Source organism: Ovis aries, chromosome 3, assembly GCF_016772045.2.
Source record: "Ovis aries strain OAR_USU_Benz2616 breed Rambouillet chromosome 3, ARS-UI_Ramb_v3.0, whole genome shotgun sequence".
NCBI classification, from domain to species: domain Eukaryota; kingdom Metazoa; phylum Chordata; class Mammalia; order Artiodactyla; family Bovidae; genus Ovis; species Ovis aries.
Genome location: NC_056056.1, coordinates 28,511,653 through 28,522,138, shown reverse-complemented (window position 1 = coordinate 28,522,138; position 10,486 = coordinate 28,511,653). Strand labels below are relative to the sequence as shown.

The following is a 10,486-nucleotide window of genomic DNA, read 5'->3' as shown; positions in this document are numbered from 1 at the left end:
CGAGCCCCGGGCCGGAGCCTCCTCGTCCCACCCGAGCTCTTCGTCCCCACTCTCGCCAGGCGAGTGTCACCGACCCGAGGCTCCCGCCACCCACTTGGGCCCCGCCTCGCTTCCCCGGGGCCAGGCGACCACCCCACCTCCGCCCACGCTGCGCCCGGGGCCAGATGCGCCCTCGGGAGTCAGAGGCTCCGAGGCCCCGCGCGTACCCGCCCAGCTCCTTCCCAACTCCCCTGCGGAGAACCACCCGCCCCCTCCCCGCTCCTATTCTGCCCGAGACGCCGGAGGTGGGGCGGCGGAGGGCTCGCCCCGCCGGTCAGTGCCACGATTCCGTGGCCAGGGCGCACAAAGAGGCCACGAGGGCGCACAGAGGCCACAGGGCGCCTGGGGTCGTCGCCAAAGCGTATTTTTGCTCACGGGTCCCGCGGTTCCCCAAGCTGGCACAGCCTTCAAAGATCGGAGCGGGAGGCGGGAGCAGGAAAGAGGACCGGTAGGGAAGAGAGAGTTAGGGGCCTGAAAGGACAGGCCGGAAAGACAGCTGGACGAGGACCGACGGTCGAACCAGCAAAGGTAGGGGTGCGGAACGCGTGCTTAGACGGGCGCCAGGATCTTAAAGGAGTTCCGGAACTACGAAGGCAACTTCGGGGTAATGAGGGGGTTCCCGCGCGGGAGCGGCTCAACTTCATCTGCGCGTGGACAGGAAGGACCCCTTCCGCCCGCCCGCCTCCCGGGGAGCCCCGGCGGACGGAAACGGGCTCTTGGGTATGTTGGAGAGAGCCTGGAGCCGGGAGGGCGGGCGGCGAAGAGCCTCAGGGAGCGCCTCTTTAATGCCTTCCCGGGCCGCGGTTCTCGAGTTGAGTTGGTGGGTAGCGAGGAGGATGGAGCGAGCGCCCAAGACCGCCGCCGCAAGGGCGGCGGGGCGCTTGAGTGAGCAGCCGGCAGAGGTAGGTTCAGAGGCCGCCAACTCAGGGAGATGCGCCGAGGAGAGAGGTCTGGGTGTTGGCTCAGCTCCACCAGCAGCCGGGACATCGGTCCGTAGAGGGCCGGAAAGCTCAGCGGATGGACGATCTGCTGGTGGGCGGACAGAGGGCCGGAAGCTGACGGATCCCCATAGCAGGGCAGGCGCATCTTTTTCTTTTAACATTGTATTTGCTACCGAGCTCTAAATCTAGACGGGGGCAGCGAGTCACGGTTTCTTTGAGTAGGTGATCAGCGTCAATGCGACGCCTTGGGACCCAAAGTCGCAGGAGTTTCGCTCTCGCTCGGCCGCCGCGCGCTCTGACCCACGGAGGATGCCGGCCTCGTGGAGCTCCTGGGCCGACGGCGGCCCCAGGCTCCCGAGCTCCCCTGTACCCGCTGCTTCGTCCCAAGTCAACTTACCAGTCGTCATCCTGCCGACCACTGCGAAGATGCAGGGCCCGCTCAGCGTGGGACTTTGGGTCACTCGCCACTCGAGATTTAGGGGGGCAGGAGAGACCTGGCAAGGGGTCAGACCCCAAGCGGATCCGGTGGACGGGGGCGGGGGGCGGGGGAAGCCCGAGGTTCGCGTGGGAATGTCTGGGCAGGAAGGGCAGTGGGGGGGCTGGGATTACTGGGGCTGCATTAACCCAACTGGATTTGGGGGCCAAGGACCCAAAGCTTCGACAAGGCCGTGGTCAGGGATCTTCCTCTCTCGCTGGTGCGGGTACAGAGGGGCCCTGCAGGAATCCAGGCAGGCTGCCTGGCAGAACCGACCCCCTAGAGAGAGACACTGATCAGTCAAAGTAGTGGCCCCTCAGCCACAGCTGTCTCTGTGAAGGCCACGACTGGATCCCTGGTGTCTGTCTTGAACTCCTTTCCTGGCTGGGTGCAACCACGGTGAACAGTCTTTAGATGTTTTGCATATCATCAAGACCCTGATTTGTGCAAACACTCTGGCATCTCTGAGCTGGAGTCCAGTAGTCTTGGTTCTTGTCGTGGTTTTGCTGTTAACAACCAGACCCCATTGCATCGTCTGGGCTTCAGTTCCTCTAATTGTGTGAAGGCAAGAACCTGAAGGGTCCTGGCACTGGCCTGGCAGAGCAGGTGCCAAATAAACTTTGTTGACTGCATGATACCTCCACCTTGAGATCACTCGGGGGCTTAGGAATGAGGAGTTGGTTGGAATCCCTGGGCCCCTGCTGTCCTTAGGGGAACAGGGACAGCAAGCTCCTTTGAGACAGAATGTCCTCATCTGTAAAATGGGGAGATTCTCAATTCAGGAAGTTGGTGTGGATCCAGGATAACAGGTGGGCACAGAGGGGGCTCGGAGCCTCGCCCCTCCCAGTCTGTTCCGGATCCCTAGGGTGATGATGGCTGAGGAAGAAGCAGCTTCTAGGCACTGGAAGGCTCTGGAGGAGAGTGCTGGGGGCAGGCTGCTGCTGCTGGAGCCCCACCCATCACGTGTGTGCTTGAGCCAGGCCTTAGCCACTGTCGCCTGTGTTTCTTGGTCTGTCAAGTCAGACAACAGTGCATTTCTTCATCATTTAGCCATTCCTCTATTCATCTCTTCTTTCCTGTAAATACTTAACCATGAGTGGCTTTCCGTATATTGTGAATTCAGCAACACACAGGACAAATGCATGGAGCTCTCGTAAGGGTAGAAGAGATGGTAAACACTTACATGCATAAATGCACCTGAATATATGGTGCACTGTTAGGTGGTTCAAAGTAAAGTGTTGGGGGACTTCCCTGGCGGTCCAGTGGCTAAGAATTTGCCTTGCAATGCAGAGGACACCAGTCTGATCCCTGGTTGGGGAACTAGGGTCTTACATGCAGCAGAGCAGCTAACCCACGTGCCACAACTAAGCCCTGATGCTGGCAAAAATAAAAAAAGTAAACTGATGGGAAGCAGGGCCTGGGGGTCTTTTTGACCAGCAGTGGCCACATTGAAGCAGAGCCCAGAAAGGAGAGAGGCAGAAGGAAGCTTGGGTCATGCCTGGCTCCCTCTCCTTCCTCTCAAATAATGATGGTAACCAATGGTTACCGTTAACTAAATGATAATTATGGTTCTCCAAGTACCAGCTGCTACTGCTAAGTCACTTCAGTCCTGTCCGACTCTTTGTGACCCCATGGACTGTAGCCCACCAGGCTTCTCTGTCCATGGGATTCTCCAGGCAAGAATACTGGAATGGGTTGCCGTTTCCCTCTCCAGCAAGTACCAGGCATGTTGCTAACTGCTTAAATGACCTCATGGCACTTATGTCTCACCACTGCTCTGTCCTGTGAGGTGCATGCGTGCATGCTCAATTGCTACAGTGTATCCAACTCTTTGCAACTCCATGGACTGTAGCCCGCCAGGCTCTTCTGTCTGTGGGATTTCCCAAGCAAGAATACTGGAGTGGGTTCCCATTTCCTTCTGCAGGGGATCTTCTCGACCCAGAGGTCAAACCTGCATCTCCTGTGTCTCCCGCATTACAGGCGGATTCTTTACCCACTGAGCCACCTGGAAAGCCCGTCAGACATTAGGGTACCCATTTTACCAACAGAGAAGGTTGAGTCACAGAGAAATGTAACACCTTCTGCAGGTAACCTGGTGAATGGCAGAGTCTGGAGTCATCCTGTCTGTACCCAACCCTTGGCTGCTCACAGGGGAGATGGGATTGTAGGGGTGTGACGTGCAATACTCTGCTCAGCTCCAGTGGAGAGGCAGAGGGTCCTGCCTTGCCCTGCAAGCTCTTTGGAAAATTCTTGGCAGAAAAAAAACTCTCAGGTCCAGGTGAGGCTTATGAAAGCGTCGTCTTGAGGACTCCCTCCTGCCTCTGGCATCAGCTGGGAGCTCGCCAACCGAACATAGTCTGTCATCGGCAGCAGCAGGACCTGCCCGTGGCTGCAGAAGCCACAGAGCTCAGAGCAGGATGAGCTGGGAGGAGCATGTGGTCCGACAGCTAAGTTTACATGAAGTGACCTGTCAGCAAGCCAGGCCCACAGCGAGGGCTTGACTTGGACCAGGTCTCCCATGCCCTGTTCAGGGCTTCCCTGGGAGCCATGACTGAGCATCCGTCTGGAGTGAAGACGGCTCCCTCCCTGAGGACAGGGGAACGTGACACCAGGAGATCCTGGCCCCCCATCAAGCCTTCTGCTGAGTGGGTGGCTGGCCTCCTGGGGCCCACAGGGCCAGGCCAACCCCGGGCTCACTTGGGGCTTCCTCCAGGGTCACAGGGGCCTTTGGTAGGTGGGCCAGGCAGGTGGGAGTGCTCTCTCCTGGCCTGGAGGCGTTGTGCCCTACCTGCTGCGCGGCACACTTTGAAGATGGCCTCCTAGTCCCCCATGGTATCCAGCAGTCAGAGGGCAGCTGGTTCAGGAAACTTAGAGACAGCTGGGCTAAAACCAGGGGCTGCAAGTTCCAACTTCTGTTCTTTATTAGTCTGAAGACCACCCCCCAGTGTCCCAAGAACTCCAGACTTCAGCTGTTACCTCCTCAGAGGTAGAGCTGGCAGAGAGCAGAGGTGAGACTGGCTCCAACAGGGGGTGGACAGAGAGGCAGCCTGGTTGGGGGGTGGGTGTTTCTTAGCTGGGGTGGGGAGAAGCAGTCCCCACACTCTCACCCCCAGATCCTTGCCTTGGCGAGCACCTGGCCACCCACGTGTCCTCTGCAGAAGCTGTTTGCTTCCTCTGGCCACCACGTTTCTGACTCAGGTCCTAGAATTCAAGGATTTGAAAGAATTTGCTGTTGTTGCTCAGTAGCTAAGGTGTATCTGACTCTTTATGACTCCATGACTGAAGCACGCCAGGCTTCCCTGTCCTTCATTATCTCCCAGAGTTTGCTCAGATTCATGTTCCTTGAGTTGGTGATGCCATCCAACCATCTCATCCTCTGTCGTCCCTTTCTCCTCCTGCTGTCGATCTTTCCCAGCATCAGGATGTTTCCCAACGAATCAGTTCTTTGCATCAGGTGGCCAAAGTATTGGAGCTTCAGCTTCAGCATCAGTCCTTCCAATGAATATTCAGGACTGATTTCGTTTAGGATTGACTGGTTGGATCTCCTTGCTGTCCAAGGGACTCTCAAGAGTCTTCTCTAGCACCACAATTCATGTTGATGTATGGCAAAACCAATACAATATTGTAAAGTAGTTAGCCTCCAATTAAAATAAATAAATTTAAAATTTTTTTTAAAAAAGCATCAGTTCTTTGGTGCTCAGGCTTCTTTATGGTTCAACTCTCACATTCATACATGACTACTGGAAAAAAAACCCATAGCTTTGACTATATGAACCTTTGTCAGCAAAATAATGTCTCTAGTTTTTAATATGCTGTCTAGGTTTGTCATAGCCTTCCTTCCAAGAGCAAGCGTCTTGATTTTGTGCATGCAGTCATCATCTGCAGTGATTTTGGAGCCCAAGAAAATAAAACCCGCCACTGTTTCCACTTTTTCCCCTTCAATTTACCATGAAGTGATGGGTCCAGATGCCATAATTTTAGTTTGTTTGAATGTTGAATTTTAAGCCAAGTTTTTCACTCTCCTCTTTCACCTTCATCAAGAGGCTCTTTAGTTCCTCTTCCTGGGTGGTGTGATCTGCATATCTGAGGTTGTTGATATTTCTCTAAGCAATCTTGATTCCAGCTTGTGATTCACTCAGCCTGGCATTTCACATGACGTACTCTGCATATAAATTAAATAAGCAGAGTGACAATATACAACCTTTACATAGTTCTTTCCCAATTTTGAACCAGTCAGTTGTTCCATGTCCAGTTCTAACTGTTGCTTCTTGACCTGCATACTGGTTTCTCAGGAGACAGGTAAGGTGATTTGGTATTCCCATCTCTAAGAAATTTCCACAGTTTGTCGTGATCCACACAGTCAAAGACTTTAGCATAGTCAAATAAGCAGTAGTAGATTTTTTTTTTAATTTCTGTGCTTTCTCTATGATCCAACAAAAGTTGGCAATTTGATCTCTGGTTACTGTGCCTTTTCTAAACCTAGCTTGTACATTTGGAAGTTCTCAGTTCATGTACTGTTGAAGGCTAACTTGAAAGATCTTGAGTATTACCTTGCTAGCATGTGAAATGAGTACAATTGTGTGGTAGTTTGAACATTCTTTGGCGCTGCCCTTCTTTGGGATTGAAATAAAAACCGACCTTTTCCAGTCCTGTGGCCTCTGCTGAGTTTTCCAAATTTGCTGACATATTGAGAGCAGCACTTTCACAGCATCATCTTTTAGGATTCGAAGTAGCTCAAAGGGGATTCCATCACCTCCACTAGCTTTGTTCATAGTAATGGTTCCTAAGGCCCACTTGACTTTACACTCCAGGATGTCTAAAAGAATATTTGGGATTCTTTGGGCCAACTTTTCATATGATGCCTGACTCTTCACAAACTGCTACCAAGGCTCTGTTTGCGTACCTGCAGAACGGGAGCTCCCTCCTGGTCCCAGGTAGTCTCCTGACAGCTCTGAAGGTGAGGCAGTCTGTACCCAGTGCCTGGGAGAGCCACTACACCTCTCAAAGGCACCTCTGCTGACAGAAGTTCATGAGTCACCTGGGAACATGAACTGGCACACTAGGGTTGATGCCACTTGGGAAGTCAGTCTTGGATTCTACCAGCTAGAGCCACTGTAAATTGGACCCACTCTGCTGCAGCCTGGAGCCCCTGATGACAAGAGAAGGTTCCTTGCCCTGTGCCTTGCATTGTCCATGCAGGGCAGCCAAGTCCCCAAGGAGGGAAAAGTATCAGCACCCTGGCATTTGGCATCACAGCTGCCAGGGAATGGGGGCCCCTCTGTGATCCTGTGTCTTTGCTCTCTGTGTGTCTTGGAAGGTCCCAGCCCAGCTCTGCCCTGGGTACCCTGGAGGAGAGGAAGAGGATGGTTGAGGGCTCAGCCCCTGCCCTACCCATCCTTAGGGGTTGTGGGCCTTTGCAGCCCAGCACTATATTGGAAGTAAAACAGATGCCCCCCTGGGCTATAATGTTGATGGTTCCCGAGAGTCAAGAGACCAGAATTCAAATCTGGCCTCTAACCTTGGACCCCAAGTCCCTTGGCCCTTCCTGGCTTTTGATCCCCAGACTCTGATAACGATCCCCAATGAGGCTAATAATCAAACGTCCACCAAGGGTCCACCTGTGAGAGGTGGGAAGCGGGTGAGGATGGGGGCCAGTGCTAAGGACCAAGGCAGGGGCCAGCCCCCCGGTCTGGAATGTATTCAGAGCTGGAGAGGGTTAGCTTTGAGGAGGCAGCATCAGCCTGGGGCTGTGTCCCCAAAGAAGGTGTCCCTGGGAGGGCTGGGGATGGTGACAACCCCAGCCACCGCATCCGAGCTGTTGCTTCCCGTTCAGCCAGAGATGTGCTGTAGCCACCTCCCCCCGGAAAGACCAGGGGTGGGGCTGTGCATGTGGGACGATCCCCACAGGCCTCTAGCTCAGCCCCATCTGATGCCCAGGTCTGGGCTTCCTCCGGCTGCAATGCATTTCCCATGCTCCATGCAAGTCTTGTCTGCCCCCAGGTTACCCCAGGCAACAGCTCTGGCATCCACGCCGGGGTGGGCTGCAGCCCGTCGCCAGCCACTGGCGTGGCCCCACCCTTGAGTGAGGGGAGGAGTTGGGCTGAGAAGAAGGGAGTGGAATAGTTTCTTTTCTAGAAGTTTCACAAGGGTTTCTCAGGGCCCTTCCTTTGGGGTTGGGACAAATGGCAGCGGGCTGGTGGATACTGCCACCTGCTGGTCACTGGTTATAACAGCACCACAGTGTGGCTGAACCCCATCCTGCTCAGATTTACAAAGGCCAGTCTGGGAGAAGACTCAGGAAGCTCTGCACGGACCCTGAGGTTGAACCAGCTTACCTGGAGCTCTAAGGTATCCTGGGAGTTGAGGGGACAAGGACCACACGTCTCCACTGAGGTCACGAGAGAAACCAGAGGGTGGAGTCATGATAAACACTGGCTTCCAAACCACCTTTATCGTGCCCTAGTTTTGTGACCTTAAGTTAATTAACTTGTTATCCTCCACCTTTCAATGGAGACAGAAGTTCCTGCCTGTCAGGTGTACCTAAGGATAAAGGAAACAGAGTAGGTAAGAGCTTTACCTTAGCGCCTGGCTCAGTAAATGCTGGCTTTTACAGCTTTTACTGGTTTAGCTGTAAAGTCAACTGGTTAAGTCAGTCCTGGTTTAACCCGTCCAAAGACTGATCAAACCTGTCCATCCAGTCTCTTCTATGTGGTCTTCCAGGCATTTCCCCTCTGTCGACTTGCCCATCTTGTGAACATTAATAGTCTGAAGCTATGCCTCCATTAGATTTTCTTGGAGACCTTTGTCGACACATGAGATTGAAACAAAACAAACTCCTTTTAGAATAAAAACTGGTGACACGTAGAATGTGCAGTGATTCGGAATGCTGGGTCCTCCAATTTGTCAGGTAGGAGCCCCGGGTTTCTAGTCTAGTCACATAATGAACAGAGAACCAAACTGTCTTCTTTCCCTGGGAAAATAGGGGTTAACAGAGGTCAAGAACAGGCTTGAAGGACCCAGAAGATGTGTCCCAAAGTCTAGAATGTGAGATCTTGCAGACACTCCAGAGGATGAGGACCCTGGGACCAGAGTGTCTCATGTTCCCGTAGCAGAGTGTCGAACACCACACAGCTGACCTGGGGACCTGGTATCCTCACCTTGGATGGCCTGTCTCAGGTTCTCTGGTCCACGTGGCAAACACATCTGTGAGATCTTCAGGAGGCTGAGCTCGAAGGCTGCAAAGTGTTGAGGCTGCCTACAAAACTGGGGACTTGGCCTTAGGCCACGGCAACCCCTTTGTTTCCCACTTTCCTAGGTAGCTGATCCACTTCTGAATAATACTTTAATTTAGGGCAGAGCCCCAGCTGGGTCCTGTCCTCCCAGACATTTTTTTCTGGCTTGAATAAAGAGTTGGAGAGCTCTAGTCAAAGTGCTTCGGGGAAGGCAATGGCACCCCACTCCAGTACTCTTGCCTGGAAAATCCCATGGACGGAGGAGCCTGGTGGGCTGCAGTCCATGGGGTCCCGAAGAGTCGGACACGGCTGAGCGACTTCACTTTCACTTTTCACTTTCATCCATTGGAGAAGGAAATGGCAGCCCACTCCACTGTTCTTGCCTGGAGAATCCCAGGGACCGGGGAGCCTGGTAGGCTGCCCTCTATGGGGTCACACAGAGTCAGACACGACTGAAGCAACTTAGCAACAGCAGCAGCAGTCAAAGTGCTTATCCTGATCGCTGAGGACACAAAGAGTTAGAAAAATACAGGGTGACAACATCAAAATCCCCAAAGTCACCAGCAAATCATTGCAAATTAAAACAATACCATTTTTATTTACTTCTCAGGTTAGTAAAACTGAAGAATGTAAAATGCATTCTTGGTGAAAGGAGATACAAGTAGGCATTCTAATATATACCCTTGGTGGGAATGCAAGTTCAGGGAAATTTTCCAAGAGCACTGTGACAGCAGCAACACTTTTTAAAATTTTATTTATTTATTTATTTTATTTGGCTGCACCAGGTCTTAGTTGAGGTATGCAAGATCTAGATCCCTGATCAGGGATGGAACCCCGGGTCCCTTGCATTGGGAGCATGGAATCTTGGCTACTAGACCATCAGGGAAGTTCCAGACAGACGCAACACTTCAAGGCAGGAAATTCTTTAACTCAGTACTGGAAAGGTACAAAGAGCTTTCTTGGAGCAAGGTAAACCCTCTCCATAGGAGAGACTGGATGGACAGGTTTGATCAGTCTTTGGATGGGTTAAACCAGGACTGACTTAATCAGAAAGCTGTAAAAGCCAGCATTTACTGAGCCAGGCACTATGGTAAAGCTCTTACCTACTTTGTTTTCTTTGTTTTCCTTTACCCATATACATACAGAACTTGCCTGTATATGGCCAGAATTATGTCACAAAGCATCTTCTGACTGCGGTTCCTTAGCAGCATGCATGCTGTACCTGTCTAGCCTTCACGGTTGTTGTTCAGTCGCTCAGTCGTGTCCGACTGTTTGTGACCCCATGGACTGCAGCCTCTATGGTAGTAAAAGGCAAACAGGAATGACTGGCTTTCGGCTAGCTCACCTACAGGGTCTGCCATACATCGCCTCTCATTTCAGTCACAGGTGAGCTCATTTAAGTAACAGCAGTGCTGTGGATTAAAGATTTCCATCATGCCCATTTCACCAATGAGAAAACCAAGGCTCAAAGAGACAAAACCGACTTTTTCATGTCCTGAGTCTGGCACCGCCTCCTCTTGGAAGAGCTCCTGTATGCTCCAACCCCTAGATGAGTTGGCTATGTGCCCTTCTCTACGCTTTGTGGGCCTGCACTTGCATTGGCATCTCCAAGGGTCCCTGACTGGCATGTGAGCCCTGCCAGGGAGGCCTGTGTCTTCTGCATCCTCTGGGCCTGGTATAAAGTCCCAGCCCCAGAGCGGTGCCCAGGAGCATTTGCTGAGGGACAGATGAGGTGGTGGCCTTGCTCGACTTGGGATCCCCAGCTCCCTGCTGGAGCGCTAAAGCATCACTATAGAGAA

The 10,486-nt window shown here is 52.8% G+C and overlaps 1 protein-coding gene across 1 annotated transcript in view; it reads left to right on the top strand.

Annotated features, from left to right (window-relative positions):
• The first annotated feature begins 373 nt into the window (after positions 1-373).
• HS1BP3 (HCLS1 binding protein 3) overlaps positions 374-10,486 on the top strand; it is a 49,401-nt gene continuing 39,288 nt past the window's right edge. The window contains exon 1 of the mRNA XM_027966542.3: positions 374-567. The gene's annotated coding sequence lies outside the window, so the exon portion shown is untranslated. The remainder of the gene's footprint in view (positions 568-10,486) is intronic.